Raw genomic sequence first — 17,213 nt, 5'->3', positions numbered from 1 at the left:
ACATGTGGCTACAAATGCTTGGAATGTGCTAGTCCAAATTGATATGTGCTGTAAGTATAAAATACATACTGGACTTGAAGACTTAGTATAAAAAAGAATGTAAAATATCTCATTAATAATTTTATATTAATTATATGTTAAATAATACTTTAGATATATTGGCGTAATTAAAATATATTTGCGGTAGGCCACCTCTAAGAGGACCCCCAATGACCTGAGCGTTTTGATATTCATGTCCATATGTAATTCCCTCCCCTGGAATATAGGCTGGCCTTCATGGCTCAATTCTAACAGAATAGGGCAGCAGCGATGGGAGGTAACTTCCAAGGTTAGATTATTAAAAGATGCAGCTTCTATCCTGAGTGTTCCTTCTCTCCCTCATTAGCTTGCTCTCTATCTCTACCTCTATCTCTATCTCTTAGAGCCCAGCCACAGGTAAAGAACAGGCTCTCCTGCCGAAGATGCCAAATGGAGAACAGAGGCCCTGCAGGATGAGAAGTCATGTGGAGAAGAACTGAGACAACTCAGCCAACAGCCAGCACTAACTAGCAGCCATGTGAGTGACCTTTTTGGAAGCAGACCCTCCTGCCCTAATCAATGCTTCAGATGATGGAGCCATGCTGATAGCTGAGTGCAAACTCAGGGGAAACCCTGAGCCACACCATCCAGCCACGCGGCTCATGCATGCTACCCCAGAACAACTGTGAAATAATAAATGTGTGTTTTAAGCTAAGTTTTGGGATAATTTGTTACTCGGCAATAAATAACTAATGCACTATAATTAAAATGAGTTTCACTTGCCACTTTTTACTTTTTAAAATGTGGCTACTATTAAATTTTAAATTACATGTGTAGTTTACATTATATTTTTATTGGGCAGCATTAGTCTCTGAGGCTCAAATGGGGCAAAAGTGCTTCAGGTTTAATTCGGGACTCTGGGGAGTCCCAAATTTTGGTATAGAAAAACCAAGAAATAGTTAGGTATAAATCTAACAAAATATGTTCTAATCTATAATCCCTTGGCTAAACCAATTTCTAATATTTACACATTAAACAGCTGTAGATTGAGAGTCAGGAGTTACTCCATTCCCAATTTAGCCCCTAGTTAACTGGAAACCGTTCCCAGAGAGACCACTTTCCTTCTTGCTACCAAGGAGTAATGGTGACATTGATGATAGCTAGTTCAGTGATTCTTGTGATAATGAGTCCAGCATTAGCAGCTCCACTCGTCCAAAATGGTCTTTTAGCAAAGAGTAATGAGTACGTCAGGGTGAGGAGTGGGCAACCTGAGACCCAGGAGCGTTCTTCAGCACCGCCGATTGCTCCCACGAGCCTCTGGGACCCTCCACAGCCTGTTCTAGAATTCTTGCATCTCTGTTCTTCACCACTTCTGACATCTAGAACCCCAGAAAACTTGTTTTCATTTAGGAGTTTTGTAGCTAAACTTGAAGTTGGGAAGAACTAAAGGACTTAGCTTTCTATTTGTATTTGCAGAACCACAGAGACATAAGGTGATAATTAGAAAAATATTTTAGAAAATCATACTTTCTATTGGATTTTATTTTTCCAGTATAGTGACAAGTTCTCATAAGTTTCTAATGGCTAAACATGTAAGAGTTTCCATCTTTTGACCAGAAGGCCACTGAGTTGAATCTCCTTCACTCTGGCTATTTACAGATAATCATGGAATAGGACCATGTTACAAAAAAAGAACACTGTGTATTTTTTTCTGCATTTAATTAAGAAATTCTCTTCCTTATGTCTTAAATACATTTTATCTTGACAGCATGATTGCAGATGTAATACATGGCACTTCAAAGGGGGATGACTTCTACAGTAATATTTTGACCAAAAGTAGATTGTCTACTAAAAGGTTATCACTGATAGTTTCAATCACTTAAAAGTGACCCTTGATAAATGTTGCTGCAAATGTTCCAGCTTTGCACTTATGCGGTGATTAAGTCAATTCAGGCACGGCTACATAGACCATCATTCATAAGTGTTAGTGGGTAGTGGCTGCTCTGAAATTTTGCATAAAAAAGTGAAACATGTTGTAAATATAAATTAGCCTTACTTTGGCTGATAGCATTTATCATTTCACTATATTTATTTCTATTAGGTCTTTACTTTTCAAATATTTTAGTAGATTTTAGATTTTCCTTTCGAGATGAGTTTTAGAAAGCTCTTGTGAAAAACTACAGAGGTAATCCTACGAGGCAATAACAAAGTGATGCCACTTATATTGAGACAAATCACAGCTTTGTATTAAGTGACAATTTTAATTCTAGATTTTGACTTTGTTTTCTAAAACTGCATAATTTTTTCCCTAAATAAAATCATTAGTATTTTTCTAGGTAAACAATATAATAAAATCAACCATTTCAGATGATAAAAAAACTTTTCCAAGTTTTCAAAATAATGAGATTAAAGTCGTGTGTGTGCTATTATGTTTCCATAGGCACTAACTCCAGACGTTGTTTCACAGAACTAAGCAAGTTGGTTTTCAGAACATACTCAACATATGCTTCTGATAACTTTCTGAAACAAGTAGTGAACGGCACAATATGTTAGAACATGCTTATGTAAATTAATGTCCAAAAAGTGACCGTTCTTAGTTTCTCATTTTGTCTCATTTTAAAACCATTTTTCTTTTTTTCTTTTTTTTTGCTTTAGCAGTATTTACTATTAAGCAATATTTCCCCAAATCTTGGAGAACTTTTTTTTTTCACAATTGCAGGCACAACATAATTTTTTTTTAAATAAAGAAAGCGTTATTTTACCAGCAAGATTCTATTACTTTCTTGATTTACCTTATAATGGTTTAGAACATGGAACTTTGTATCGTCCGCTCTTAAAATCCAGTCAAACTATTTTCAGGCTATCGCTTCCTCTTTAATCCTCCGCCTCCTTCCTTCTCCTGGTGTAATCTTGAATCCTTCCCCAGCCACACACAGTCTCATTATTCTTCATTCTCTAGCTCTCTCTCTCTCTCTCTCTCTCTCTCTCTCTCTCTCTCTCTCTCTCTCTCTCTCTCTCTCTCTCTCTGGGGGATCCGCTGTCTTTGGTGATCTGCAACACCAGCAGACCTATTCCGGTTCCTGAATTTTAGATTAATCCAGCCACTGAGGAATAATTCTATTCCTTCCTCCATTCGCCACGTCCTTCCGCTCCCACATCACACTCAGCAACAAGATAGTAGGCTCTCTCTCTTCTCCTCCTTGCTGACACCCAAGAAGACTCCCCAAGGGGCATGTCAGATAAACCCGGATTCAGCAAAAGAAATTGCTCGCAGGGCAAAGAGGAACAGGGAAGATGTACATTAATGTTATAAACAAGGAAAAGAGTTGATATGCAGCTTTAAGTGTGTGCAGGATGCTTCCAATTGTCTTTGTAAAGTCCTACCTGCTATTCCCCCAACACCCCAAGGCACTACCATGTAATTTGCTGTTATCAGCCATGCAAATATTTTTCTAATTCCCATTTCAAATTCCACCTCACAAACAGGTGCCTTTTTTGTGCACTCCAGATAGAATACAGTGTGGCTCTTCCTCTGTTGTTGTTTTGAGAAGGTGATGAAGAGCTTAAAGGTCTATCAGGCCAGGCCATCCCTGGGTAATTGGCCATGAGCCTCTGTGTGGATCCAGACCCTCCCTTTGTTTGAGATTCAGCTTGTGACTCCTGCAGATGACTGACAAGGGCAGACTTGTAACAACATTATTTCAGGAGGATAATAACCAGCCATCATAAATTCCTTTTTTAATAGTTTATTGCAGGTTGCAGGCTATTGACAATGACTTTATTTTACAGCACAAAGGAAGATAGTTCCCTGTGGCTGCTAGTCTCTAAAACTCCTTTAAGACTTTTTAGTACCCTCAGAGAAAACCTAGCCTTTCATGAAATGAATCATAAATAGTTGGGTGAAGACAACCACTGTTAAGTAGGAAGAGAGGGGAAGGGAAGAGAAAAAGAAATATCTGTTTGAGATACAAAAGAAATGCTCTGGGGGACGCTACCAGGCAAATAAAAATTTCAACTATCAGGGCTATCCTTCTACATCTTACTTTCCTGGGTGATAAATGAAATGGAACAACAACAGCAGCAACAAAAATCTAAAAGCCTTAACCATAACTGTGGAGAGAAATTTAAATAAGTTAGGAAGTAGCTCATTCCAAGATTTGAATGAGGAGCTCTGGGTTTCATTTCATTTCTTCCTCTGTTGGCGGCACATCACTTCCTTACTAATTCCTTGCAGTGAAAATGAGACATCACAACTTTCATCGAAAATCTCCTATTTTGTTAGGATTTCTACATCTTGACTTCAAATGATGCGGCAAGAGATCTTTACTGTCAGTTCTTGTCGTTTCAGACCACACACCAATACCTGTGCTCTAAATGGCCATCATGAAATAGAAAATAATTTTATGGATGTTTAGTTAGAGGAGAGAGTTTATAAGAGTGTGTGCATCTATCTTTCTATCTTTCTTTTCCTTTAAAAATGGAAAAAGAAATTTAGTGGAAAAATACATGAGCCCTAAAACATATTTTTAAAAAGTAATTCTTATAAAACATGCAGAGTTAAAACCATGCAAGTCAGGTACATATGTGACTAATCATATTTTTGATATATATCTCTGCCTAATCATTAACTTTAAATGCCATATAAGAATTTGTAATCCACAGTAAATTATTTCATAGAAATAATTTAAGAGGGCTGCTGACTAATGTGAAACATTCTAGTTTCCACCAGCAGTTGGCTGCCAAAAGTTGTAAAAAAAAAAAAAAAAGAGAGTCCCAGATATAAGTTGACATAAATTATAGTGAATATAAATCTCTAATAATGGTGGTTAGAGATTATTGCATTTAGAAGATAGGGAAAAAACATATTAAACACCATGAAGTCTTTCCAAGTTCCATTTTACATATTAGGAAACTGGATTTTTAAAAATCTCCTTAAAGCCTTTTAACTTCTTTGTTTAATGCCCTATACTCAATGTTTTACATTTTAAAATATATTGTAAGAGAGTTTATTGAACATAGGAAGTAAAGGGGAAATCATATTTTAATTACCAGAGAGACTGCCTAAGTCTTATTTTTAAAAATGTGAAGTAGAAAATTTAGCTGTTAAACTAAAGTTAGCTTTTAACTTTTTCAAATGTTTCTCTCAGGGTATTCTTTTTACAGCAGAAATCAGAAGAACTCAAAGTGATAATGGTCCAAATAACAGCTGTAAGGGGCTCTCCACCCCCTTTCAAATTCTTGGTTTTCTGCAAAGCTGAAAACATTTGAGTGGAAATAATGTTCAGATTATAAAAAAGCAGCAGCACATGAGTGAAATCAGACAGAATTGGCCTGACAGAAGGTTAGAAACCAGAAACAGTGACGTGCAGCCACTCCAATGGCAGCATTATTCAGGTAGAAATCCATAATTAGCTGACTTTTATTTGAGTTTAAAGGATTACTATAAAGTGCAAGGGGAAAAAATAATAAGTCTGGTTGAGAAAATTAATTCCCTTTCCAAATTGTCATCCTTTCCTTTAAGATGTGGCTCCAAAGAAAGACAATTACGTCAAAGAAGGTTAGGAGCCTAATTCTGAACACAGCCTTTTAAGCACATTCTAGAGGCCTATTAGACATCATGTAAACTGTAGACAACAGCATTTCTACCACCCCAATACTTAACATCTGTACACCAGCTTCTTGGGAGCAGAAATGGAGACATATGCATTTTAACATATTCCACGAATATAGTCACAGGGGAAAAGCTACCTTTCACCATATATGGCCATCATGCAACTCTATACAAGAACTTGATGCTGACATTTATGTAATATCTCTACTCCCTCTCTCCCCAGGTTGGCAGAAGTTTAAGGAAATACTTTGGGAGGCCCCTGCAAAGCCGGTCTTCTAAGATATGAATGGTGCTGATGGAAAAAGTTGGAATGCTTTTTCAAGCATGAATTGGACGATCACCATGTGGGGTCTGTCAGAGAATTTTTTATCATCTTTCTAAAAATATCTATAGATATAAAAATTTATAGTTATTATATATACTCAACATTTTATTTGTGCCAGGGTCTTTTTGGTAAGTTGTGATCTTGATCCATTTCTTTGGGGAATATCTCAGTGTGCACTTGGATTATAGGGATGGAGAAGAAGATCAGTGGGATAAAGTGAATACTGGGTGATATTTTAAAAGCGAATTTAGGCAGCTTTGGGAAAATTGCCAACATGACTAGATTAAAGCCTTGCTGATTATCAGGGAGGGAGAGAATACCACAAACAGCCTGAATTACAATAATGGAAATGCAAAAGAGAGTGTTAAAAATGCAATTTTTATAAGTATAATTTATATAATTAAACCAGTGTAAAACTAGCTTGCTTGAGTGTAGCAGCCATTTAAAGAACATACAGCAGGCGTGCTAATGTAATCAAAAAAGAAACGATGATGTGTTATTACAGAACTTTAATGGTATGTGGAGGGGGGGGTGGTCAGAAGGCCTGGGTGCTAATTCTGCTCTGCTCTTACTAGCTTTCTGACTGTGACTAGGTCGCCCCATCAAAAAGAAACGGAGATGATAATATTTGTCCTTCTTATCTCACAGTTATTATGATGATTCCATGAGAGAACATATATAATATGGCTTTGAAAACAGTCAGACACTACAGAGCACAAGGTCCTATTATATTCTCAACCATCCTGCAATAATAGGATAACATTTTCATGTCAGTGCTAATGTAGGTCTCCAACTAGTAAGAGAATAATCACAGGTATGCCACTGCCTCCCCTCAAGCTCTCTGAAAGGAGCATTCTGGGCACGAGGAAGGGCCATGTTCCCTCTCTCAGTATCGCCCACTTCTCCTGATGGATAGTCTGTGTCCGGAGTATTCGCCAGTAGGAGAGTTAGCACACTCTGCTCACAGAGAGGACATGACTCCATGAACTGCCCTCCACCCTCGGGTCTTTCACACTTATTCATCATAAAAGCTCTTCTCACCACCTCCAGGATCAGCATATATCTTTGGGGAAAAGAGAAGTTTCAAGTCGCCAGCACTGTCTGGCCTTTTCTCTTTTAATGCACCAGTAGTGCATCAACTGCTTTTCTACTCAGCTCATCTTTCCTGCAAAACATATTTAAAATGTGTTCAGTAAATTGTTACATAGGAGTGAATTTACCCCCAGCAGGGGAAAGACCTTAAAAATGTTAATTAACTGGAGCATAGTGCTTAACATTCTGGATTCCAAGATGGTATTTAAGCCTATTTAGATTTTCTACAAATTCTTTAAGGCTAATGCAACTTCTGAATGTATCTAGTAATCTCTAATTACTAGAAATGGTAGATGTAAGAAGGCCAGATTAAATCCACAGATAATCCCAAAATCTCATTTTAGCCAACAGCACGGCTCTTTTCCCACTAAGCCCAGTACTGGAAAGACTACTAAGAGCAAGGCTGGAGTTCCAAGCTCCCTGTGTTCCTGCCCACTCTCTGGTGGAGATGTTAATAAACTGGCCACACTGCCAGAAACAAAGCCAACCGAAAGGAAAGTGGAAAATCAGGGGCCTGGTCCACTGCCAGGCTAGAAAAGCAGACGCTGAGGACTGGGAGGCACTGGAGTCCTAGAGTGAAGAAGCCACCACCCGGGTGCCCGTGCCTTGGAGTCCTGGGCTGCAGTTTCCAGGAGCAGCACCGTCCTACTTTGCAATGCTGCCATGCTTAGATCAATGCCGTCTGCCCAATTGGACCAGTTGTGTGAGTTCATCCAAGGTGAGCAAGGCCATGCTGTAATCTGGACATGCATCTCCCAGATCACAGCACAAAGGACCAGGGATGGTGGACCCATCCAAGCACTCTTCCCAGTTGAACACCATCTACCAGCAGGAGGAGGGAAGGAAAAGGAAAACAAAGACCTTTTTTTGAGGACTATTTAATAAATTCCACTGACCTTCACTTTATTATTTCCCCCCTATTGGTGCTTTTTAGGTTTTCTAACTTGACTGTTGTATTAACGTCAGAACAGAAATGTTTCACAATCCTTTTGAAACCAGGTCTAGTTTTAATGACCATAAAAATTTTACATGGCCTGTAAGGCTTTTGAAATGTCAAAATGAATATCATCAGTGAAACAAGTCGATGGGAGCCATGTTATTATAAAGTTTTTCAAAAGATGAGACTATTTTATTAGACAAGTTCATGCCTACTCTTTGTAAAAAAAAAAAAAAAAAACCCACAAAGATGCAATTTAATATTTGGTAGGCTTATTTCTCCCCCTTTCTCCTTTTCCTGTGCTATTTCCGTTTATATTGGAGCTTTCCGGACTAGAATTTATGGCTAGTTTTGATTCAAATGCATCAGGAATTAAATTTGGAAATGGGAAAAAAAGTAGAATTGGAGATGATCTGATGAAGGGAAGACAAAACCGGGTTTATCGCAACTTCTTGGGGTGGAATGAAGGAAAGTGTGGAAGTCTGTGCTGAAATGGGGGTCCCGGTGTGGAAGGGAAATTGAAAAAGAACCAGTTTCCAGCCAACTAGACAAAAAAAAAAAAAAAAAAAAAAAAAAGCTGGCTCCTGAATTTAAACTTTCTGAATCACAGAGTTCAGAATTAGCCTACTTATGATTTATGTTCTAAATGATGTCCTTTAGGCTTACACCACCTCCAGATCTCAGTATGTGCAAACAGGGGATAATACCCGGTCGCCAGATGCTAGGAAGCTGGGTTCGGATCTTAGGAAAGAAGGGACGCAGGGAGTAGCCGGTCACCTTTCTTCCCAGAGCGGCCTTTCTCTCGGAAGCTGCAATGATTGTCCCCCGGCTCTTGGGGCAGCAGGGCCTCTAGGCCGACACAACCATGTCACTCCCGAGAGTCCCGCGCGCAGGCACGGGCAGCGGCGGGAGGATGCGGCCACTTCCAGCGTTTCGGTTCCCGAGGCGCCGCGGGCCTCGGTGATGGGTGTCTCCGGGCGGCTCCCGGGCCCTCCTCCCGCCGGGGCTCCAGCGCCCTGGGACCTCATCTGCGCCCGGCCAGCTCCTCGGCTGGCCAGTTTCCTTAGTCCTTCTCTCCTGCCCTCCTGCGGCCAGCGGGGGCAAAACGGCGCGGCCGCTCATGGGCCCAGGACAGCCAGGGCCACCGCTGCTGCCACCTCCACCGTGGGCGCCTGGGTCGCGCGCGGGTGCGCCGCGCTGGTGGGGGGACAGGAAAAGCTGCTCTCGGAGGGGGGCTATGGTGATTCCTACACGACCGAGACCTTCTGCGATCTTCAAGACGGTTCAGGCAATTCTGCACCGCCCCCTCTACCCGCCCATCTAAGGCTGTTTATCCACAGCAAGTGGGAAACCCTTTCCCGTCGCGGGGCTGACTGCTTCGTTGACAACCTGATGATCTACGGAGGGAGGGCAGTGGATCTGCAGAGTGGAGGTAGGAGATGGGTGGGGGGGGGGGTCGCAGCCTGGGGTTTAAGGCAACAAGAATACACAGCCACCACCATTGGAGATCCGTGCTGAGGTGTTTATTTAATTTTAAGTCCCCCCTTTGGTTGCCTCTACTAGAGTCTACAGAGGGAGTTACAAGTGACTTCCACATCCTGGTAGTATGCGGGTGCCTGGCCTTTCCCTTAGCCAATCCAGCCAGCGAGGTTTTGGCTGCCAAAAAATGTGTTTCCCATCCAACACTTCTTGCACAAGGACAAAATGTAATGTGTCTAAAAATGGTGAACTTCCTGTCTGGGCTTCCCTCACCCACCCTGGTTCCCCACTTAGGAATAAGACTGGAGTCACAAAGATTAGTTGGAAACCTATTTTCCTTTGTGCATCCCACATTTCTGCTGGTTCAGTGTCCCATGTCAGATGAAATTATTCATGAGACTCTGAACAGAGTTGATAAGTCTTACTCCTTCCCCCTAGAAATTCCAAGTGGATTTAAATCACTCCCCAGTTGCTGCAGAGGGTCTGTGTTTTATGGGAGTTCTCCAGTGGGCTTTGAAATATTTGCTTACCAAATCTATTTCTCAGCTTCAGGCTCCTGAATAAATTATCTGCTCCTTCTCTCAGCTGCCACTCCCCCTGGACAAGAGCTTGGAATGAGAGCTCTGGGCCATATCAGTCAGTAGCCAGTCCTGGGACACCCATTTGCTCCATGCTTGACTGAGAGATTGTGAATGTCTAATGGAATAGGCAGGGAATTGGGGCCCTTGGACCTTATTCTGTGCACAGATTTATCCCTTGCTTGTAGGATCACTTAACAGTGTCACCATTTACCATCTTGAACCCGTTGTCAGGAAAAGGGCCATTAGAATACTCATTTAGAGAACACATTAAAATCTTTAGGATGAAAACATCTTGGAGCTTCTTTGAGGTTGCCACTTCCCAGAGGTTAGAGTTAATCGATGTCAGGCAGGTCTGTTGTGAAGACTGGAGACGTCTATTTATTTTGTCATTTGAATAAGGGGTAGAGAGGGTACAGGGAAAATTGGCTCCCCTTTGGTGAGCCAGGAGGCATTTTGCATTATCTACCAAACTACTTTAAAAAGCATTGCCATCCAGTCTTCTGTGTGAGCAGGGTGGGGCATGGCTAAGGTGTGCATTTTGATGCCTGGTCTTCCTGTCCCCATCCCTAATGGGCCCCTAAAATCACCATTTCCCTCATTCACACAAAGTGTGGAAGAGGTAGTCTCCCTGGGAGACGCAAGAGCAGCCACTTTTGGGGTTGGGATTTATCACCTGTTTATGATTCACCTGACCAGGGGCCTCAGCTGCACAAGGAGTCTTGGATTCTCCAGCGGGGCCTTCCCAGGCAAGGAAAACAACCCATTACCCTTTCCTTATTTAGAGTTTTACTAAAACAACATCATCAACAACAACAAAAAATAAAACAAACAAAAAATCAAAATATACAAAGGCATAGACATCTGGCATGTTTACAAAGCACGGATTTCTTACCCTAAAATAATTAAAGCTTGTCAGACTTGGCTGATCCTGCCTCTGGCTGGCTCGTGGCTTCAGGTTCCTTGTCACACACATCACTGCAGCTTCATCAGAGGAAGTTAGTACCCACCATTCTGCTCCCTGGTTTTCTTCGGGGAGGCCAGCTTGGCTGGACTCCCACTTTTGTGTCCCCCTCACCCCATGGCCTCTGTGCCTGAGAAAAGCATTTCCCAGTCCAGTGTTGAGGTTTCTCCCTGCCACTCTTGGCAGTCTCAGGATTTCCCTGAGTGGCATGCAGGGAGGTTCAGAGCCCTCACCTGTCACTCCTCTCAGGCAGTCAGCCCAGGCTTCGGGTGCCAGCCCCAACCTTCCAGAAGCCTGCCTACTTTGTATTCACTCCTCCCCTCCCCACGTCTCCCCTAGCCAGCCAGCACCACTGAAAACCACCTGTTTTGTGTTTTGAAAGCCTGGAAGCACCCCCCCATCCTCCACCCTTACAGACCTCCCACTGAGTTCCAGTTTCCCTTCCAAACTCCAGATTTGAGTTCTCCACTCATTTGAAGAACGTAGGAGCTGGCTGCATATTCAAGCCTTCCTCCCCACCCACTTCCTGCTCGGGTTGCCAAGGGCACCCATCTCTAGGGAGGAGTGGTCTTGTAAAATTCTAAGCCCGGCTGCCCTCAGGGGCCATCCTCAGATTTGTCCAAGGTCAGAGGGCCTGCAAAGTCACCATCATCTCTGCAGGGCACCATGTCACAGGTTAGTCCCCTCCAATGTGCTAGGAACAATTTTACAAGAAAACACCGTGACCCTGCTAAGGCATGTACTATAAAATCACCATCACAAGTAAACAAGTTCACACACACACAGAAAGGAAACTACTGACTTCCCTGATTGCCAGTTTCGGAATATTCTGTCAATGCTAATTTGCTCACTATTTTTTTTCAGCCTTCTGCCAGCATTTGCTACCAGTCAAGTGGGAGCAGGTGTCAAAGGATAAAGACAAACTTTTGGAAAGGAAAAAGGTTAAAACCGATGAACATCTCCCTCTGTAGCAGGCAAATTAATGGCCTTCTAGAGATGCTCACTGCCTAATCCCAGAACCTGTGAACGCATTACCTTACATCGCAAAAGAGACTTTGAAGATGTGATTAAGGAGAGGATCTTGAGATGGGAGGTTGTCCTAGATTGTCTGGGTGGGGCCCAGTGTAATCACAGGGGTCCTTATAAAACAAGGGTCCTTTTCCTAATGACAGAAGGGGGGCAAGAGAGTTTGAGTCACAGAAAGATTTGAAAATGCTCAACTGTTGGCATTGAAGATGGAGGAAGAGGCTAAGAACCAAAGAATGCTGGGAGCCTCCAGAAAATGGAAAAGGCAAGGGAGTGGATCCTCCCCTGGAGCTCCAGAAGAAACACAGCCCTGCCAACACCTTGATTTTAGCCCAGTGAACCCCCTTTTAGACTTCTGACCTCCAGAACTGTCAGTTTAAAATCTTGCATTCTTTAAACCACTAGATTTGTGGTAATTACAACGGCAACAGGAAATCAATATTCTCCATTCACCTAATTACATGACTTGAGAAAAGAATACCTTCTTTTGGATGTGATGGGAACACTCTGGTACAACACAAAGAATAAAAGCGCATCCCCATTCATTTTCTTTTTCCCCCAATAGCTGTTAATGTCTTCTTCCCAGGGCCTGTGCTAGTCGCGGATACACTAGCAAGGGACACCTGTCAAGGGCCAGGACCATCCCAGCCAATTAAACCACACTTTATAGAGTGGGGCCTGGGCATCAAGGTTCAGAGTCTCCCAGGTGATTCTAATGTGCAGCCAGGCCCACTGCAGGCAGGGTCTCTCACCAGTCAAGTTATATCCTTTTCCTGAAATATGTAGATGCCTGCTGCCACTGTGCGTACTTGTCTGGATGTGTCAGCTCTGCTGAGCCAGGAAACATGAGGGCCTGTCAGAAGAGCCTGGAGAACCTCCTTCACAGGACACTGTGTGGCAGAGGAAGTGTTCCGGGCCTCTCCCTACATTAGTGTGTTTTAGGGTGACCAGCCATCACAGTTTGCCCAGGACTTTGGGGGAGAGGGGTGTTCCCAGATGTGAGATTTTACGCGCTAAAATCAGGAAAGTCCCAAGCATTTGGACAGGGAACTGGAAGTCTGAGCTCCACGGAGTAAACTCTCATAGTTGGGTGGTGGCACTATGGGGTCAAAGGAGGGGCGTGTGTGGGTGTGTGAGATAGTTTTGTGAATGTGTGTGAGAGTATGTGAGTGTGTGTGAGTGTTGCAGAAGTGTGTGTGAGAGAGTTGTACATTAGTGTGTGGGAGTGTGTGCAAGTGTATGAGAGAATGTACGTCCGTGTTTATGAGAGTGTGTGTGGGTGAGTTTGTGTGAGAGTGTAGACATTCTGGGCCTTGTCAGCCCAGAAGAGCCCCACCGCAGTGGCCTCTAAACCCTGAATCCTGCCAGCAAGCAGCCCAGAGGTAAGTCTATCCTGAGTGGCTCAATGAGCTCCGGGGTAGAAGTTGGACGTTTATTTTGCTCTATGACAGTATAATTAGCTTTTCCTCTTGTGAGGAATGAAAGGGCAGTGTGCTTTCTGACAGCTGGGGGAGCTGCCTTCCTGCCTGGATACATCTAGTCTCCCCAATATTGTTACACCTGTTCAAACAAGGACCAGAAAAGGTATTTATTTGAAGTTCATGAGGCCATATGAGCCATGGCCTACATATAGGCCTGGATATAATTATAAAGATACTTAATTCTTTGTTCTGAAAGATTTTTGCAGCCCACTGTTCCCTCAGAGGCTCAGGCAGTTTCCTTAAACATGTGTACCTCCCAGAATGAGCAAAGGCAGGGGTGAGAATACCTCATGGAGTGGGGCGCAGAGGGTACAGTAGGGTGAGAGGCTGGGGAGCACAGAACAACACTCAGGGCAACGACTCCCAGACCTGACTATTTATCAGAACACCAGGGACGAGGCTTGATAAAGATGTGCAGATCTCCAGGTCCTCTCCAGGAGATTGTCATTCCTTTGGTCTTAGAATGGAGAGCAGAAACCTGTATTTTTAAAATTCCCAGGTGATTTTGATGATTCCCTGACCTAAGGCCCACCCCTGGGGGTAGGAGACACCCCTTCCTGAGAGGCATTTCTGGCGTAAGGTCAGGGTCACTAATCATTGCCATTTCCTGAGCACCCCTCACATGCAGGCACCCATCATCATTATTCCTATTTTGCAGATGAGTTCTTTCATTCATTACTCTGCTTCGTACTGGAGCATCTCATAGCAGGAGGTCACCATGTTTCTGAGGCCACAGGCCCCTTTGAGACTCTGATAAGAGACATAAACCCTCTCACCATAAAACTGCACATGTGCAGAAGATTTTGCACAATTTCAGAGGCTTCCTGGAGCACCCTGAAGCCTGTCCAGGGACCTGTGGTTAAGAATGTCCACTCTGAAGGACGTCCCTTAAGGGGAGTCCACAAACAGACACCATGAGCTGGATCCTCAGCAGCCTGAGTAAGGGTTTATGGGGCACTTATTGTGGGGTCCCTGATTTCAGGGCACATTGGGGATGCTATGGATGCAAGAAGTAAGGATAAGACACAATCCTGCTTCCAGTTTAGTGGACAAGACAGGACTGCACAAGCAAAAAGATAATATGAAGTCAAGGTAGTTTATGCCAAGCCCAAACAAGGGCTGACACTATGTGTTGCAGCTCATGAAGTGTCAGGGGTTGCAGGAGGGCCGAGAAGGTGGGAGGTGAGAGCCGAGCCTTGGAGGAGCGTTGCTTGAGCTCGGCAGGAAGGAGAGAATTCTGGGTTGGGGAGCTTGGTGATATTTTGGCGGAGAAGAGGAGAAAGCCATACCCAGGGCAGAGATAAGGAAAGCCAGGCCATTAAAAAAAAAAAAAAAAAAAAAATCTGTATACTAAGAAATTAATTCAACCCCCCACATACACACAAAAAGGAAAGAAGGAAGAAAATGATAAGAAAAATAAATGCTCAAGAGAATGACAAACTTTGTGGTCATTTTAAAATATGTTTACATTAGAAGTACAAATTGGTAGTTCAAAATAGTCACAGGGATGTAAAGTACAGCACAGGGAATGTAGTCAATAATATTGTAATAACTATAATGTCATGTGGATACTAGACTAGTCAGGGGGATCACTTCTTAAATTATATAAATGTCTAACCACTATGCTGTACACCTGAAACTAATATAAAATAATACTAAATGTCAACTGTAATTGAAAAATTAAAAAAATATGTTTACATTGAACAGTTAAATTATTTTAATACAAAAACACAGTAGATAATTGTACCATTCATAAAAAATTACAGATTTTATTAAAAATATATTGATTTAAGTTCCCCACAGGCAATGTGGACCGGTAACAGGACCTAAGATAAAGTTGCATGGGAACCTCTGACAGTTTATCCCTGGGACTGTGTATATATAATGTCAGAAGTCTAAATTTGAGGCTCTTTGTGAAAATGGGGTTGGAGTCAAACAGCAGTCCTGCTCACCCTCTCTACCCTCCACCCAATAATAGACCCAGTGTGACTGAAGACCTGTGCAGGGTAACGTGCAGAAAATAGGTATGATGGTTTGGATCCCATTGGAGAAGGCTGTCGGGCCCCACTGAGTTTCCTCCTTTGTCCTGTAGGGGGAGCCGCTGCAATTTTGAGGGAAGTTTATGGAATCCCAGGAGAGCAGGGGGCAGAGGACTTTGGGTGTGGGACAAACTGGAGGCTGGAAGACTGGCCCAGAAACACTTGCAGAGGGGCAGATGCAAGGAGGAGAGCCTGGATAAGGGCCAGGGAAGGGCCGATTCCAAGATGGGAGAGATGAGGCAGAGAGGAACCCTGGTCTGAAAGGTGAAGACAAGTTCAGTGTTCATCCGTCCTCTCTAGTGGGTGGCAGGCAGGCTCTCCATATAGGGCATCTCAACTGTGCTTCCTCCCAGGAAGAGTGTTCTGGTCGTTCCTTAAAAGACAAATACTGCAGGCAAGACCCTCTGCTCACCTGGCACTGTGTTCCCTGAAGGGTGCTCAGATTCTGGGGAGCTCCTACTTTTTCCAGGTAGGGAGGTCCTTCTGTTTGCTCTGCCCAGGACATGGAACCATATGTGAAACTTGGGTTCTTTAAATAAACCAGGGATTTCAGCCACTCCAGGGCAGGGTGCCTTGCAGGTATATGCAGAATGTTTTAATAACACTTCAACTTGAAAATTAGTAATAAAAAACAAAGCCAAGAGTGACTCTGTGGCATTAGGTGGAGGCAGAAATTGGGGAATGTGCTGGCTGGGATGAACTTTTACTCTTTGGGACTACCAGGAATTTATGTACAAGTATTATGTGGAAGTAAAAGAAAACGTGGAGTCATATGCCTTCTTCCCACAGTTTCAGACCTACACATTGCCACTGTCTGAGATAGTGAAATGATTTCTTAGGCAAATAAAGTAGTTTACTGAGTAATTTATTTGCATAAGAATGAGCGTATTAAACAGACCCAGAAATTATCACAAGACCATTTAACCCATTTTAAAAAACAATTAAAAGCAGACTGCAAATCTGATTTCAGATGTTTAGACAAAGCTACATATGACCACTTTTAAAGAACAATAGCAACATAAAGAAACACTTAGCTTTATTCTCATTTAAAAGAACTCCTTGTAGTTGGGCAGGAACATGTGCCTGGCCAATAAAATGTGAATGGAAATGTCTGTCTAATTTCTGGGCCGAGGCAGTGAACCCCCTGTGTGGTTCTCCAGTTTTCCTCTTCCCCGGCTGCAGCTACAATGGAGGCCTTGGGCCCAGATAGTGGAGTCACAGAATTCAATCTGAATTGCCACTTGGAGGATTGCTGCCTGGAGAGTCACCTGGATTTGCAGTGGACTTCTCATGAATGAAAACATTTTTTGTTGTGTTAAGCCACTGAGATTCAGGGGTTGCCTGTCCTTTTACAGGCAAGTTACTGACCCCTTATATTCATCAAAACAGAGAGGATAAATGGTGCTTTAAAAAAATCATTTTCTCCACACCCTCCTTATAAATTTTTTCTTTTGGAGCCAAGAGGTATGTGGTTATACATCAATAATTGCATATGGCTGCGTATTTATGTTTTCCATGACTGGTCTTCTATCTCTTCCTCTTCTTGCTTCTTCTTGAGAAAAATTTAAAATACAGAGCTGGACAAAAAAAAATAACAAACACCCCAGCTCCCACCAGCCAAGATTCATAGTTGTTAAAATTTTGTCACATTTGCTTTAGATCT

At 42.7% G+C, this 17,213-nt stretch overlaps 1 long non-coding RNA gene across 2 annotated transcripts in view; it reads left to right on the top strand.

The window, feature by feature from the left end:
* Positions 1-16,334, top strand: part of LOC109445685 (uncharacterized) — a 56,674-nt gene extending 40,340 nt beyond the window's left edge. For both annotated transcript variants that reach the window (XR_002137068.3, XR_012495089.2), the window contains 3 exons: positions 423-556; positions 5,853-5,978; positions 11,869-16,334. This is a non-coding gene — a long non-coding RNA (uncharacterized LOC109445685). The remainder of the gene's footprint in view (positions 1-422; positions 557-5,852; positions 5,979-11,868) is intronic.
* The last annotated feature ends 879 nt before the right edge of the window (positions 16,335-17,213 follow it).

The sequence above is a fragment of the Rhinolophus sinicus genome, chromosome 3 (genome assembly GCF_057876585.1).
Source record: "Rhinolophus sinicus isolate RSI-liver-muscle chromosome 3, RSI-T2T, whole genome shotgun sequence".
In the NCBI taxonomy this organism is placed as follows: domain Eukaryota; kingdom Metazoa; phylum Chordata; class Mammalia; order Chiroptera; family Rhinolophidae; genus Rhinolophus; species Rhinolophus sinicus.
The sequence above is the reverse complement of the archived record's forward strand: the minus strand, read 5'-3'. Positions and strand labels throughout refer to the sequence as shown.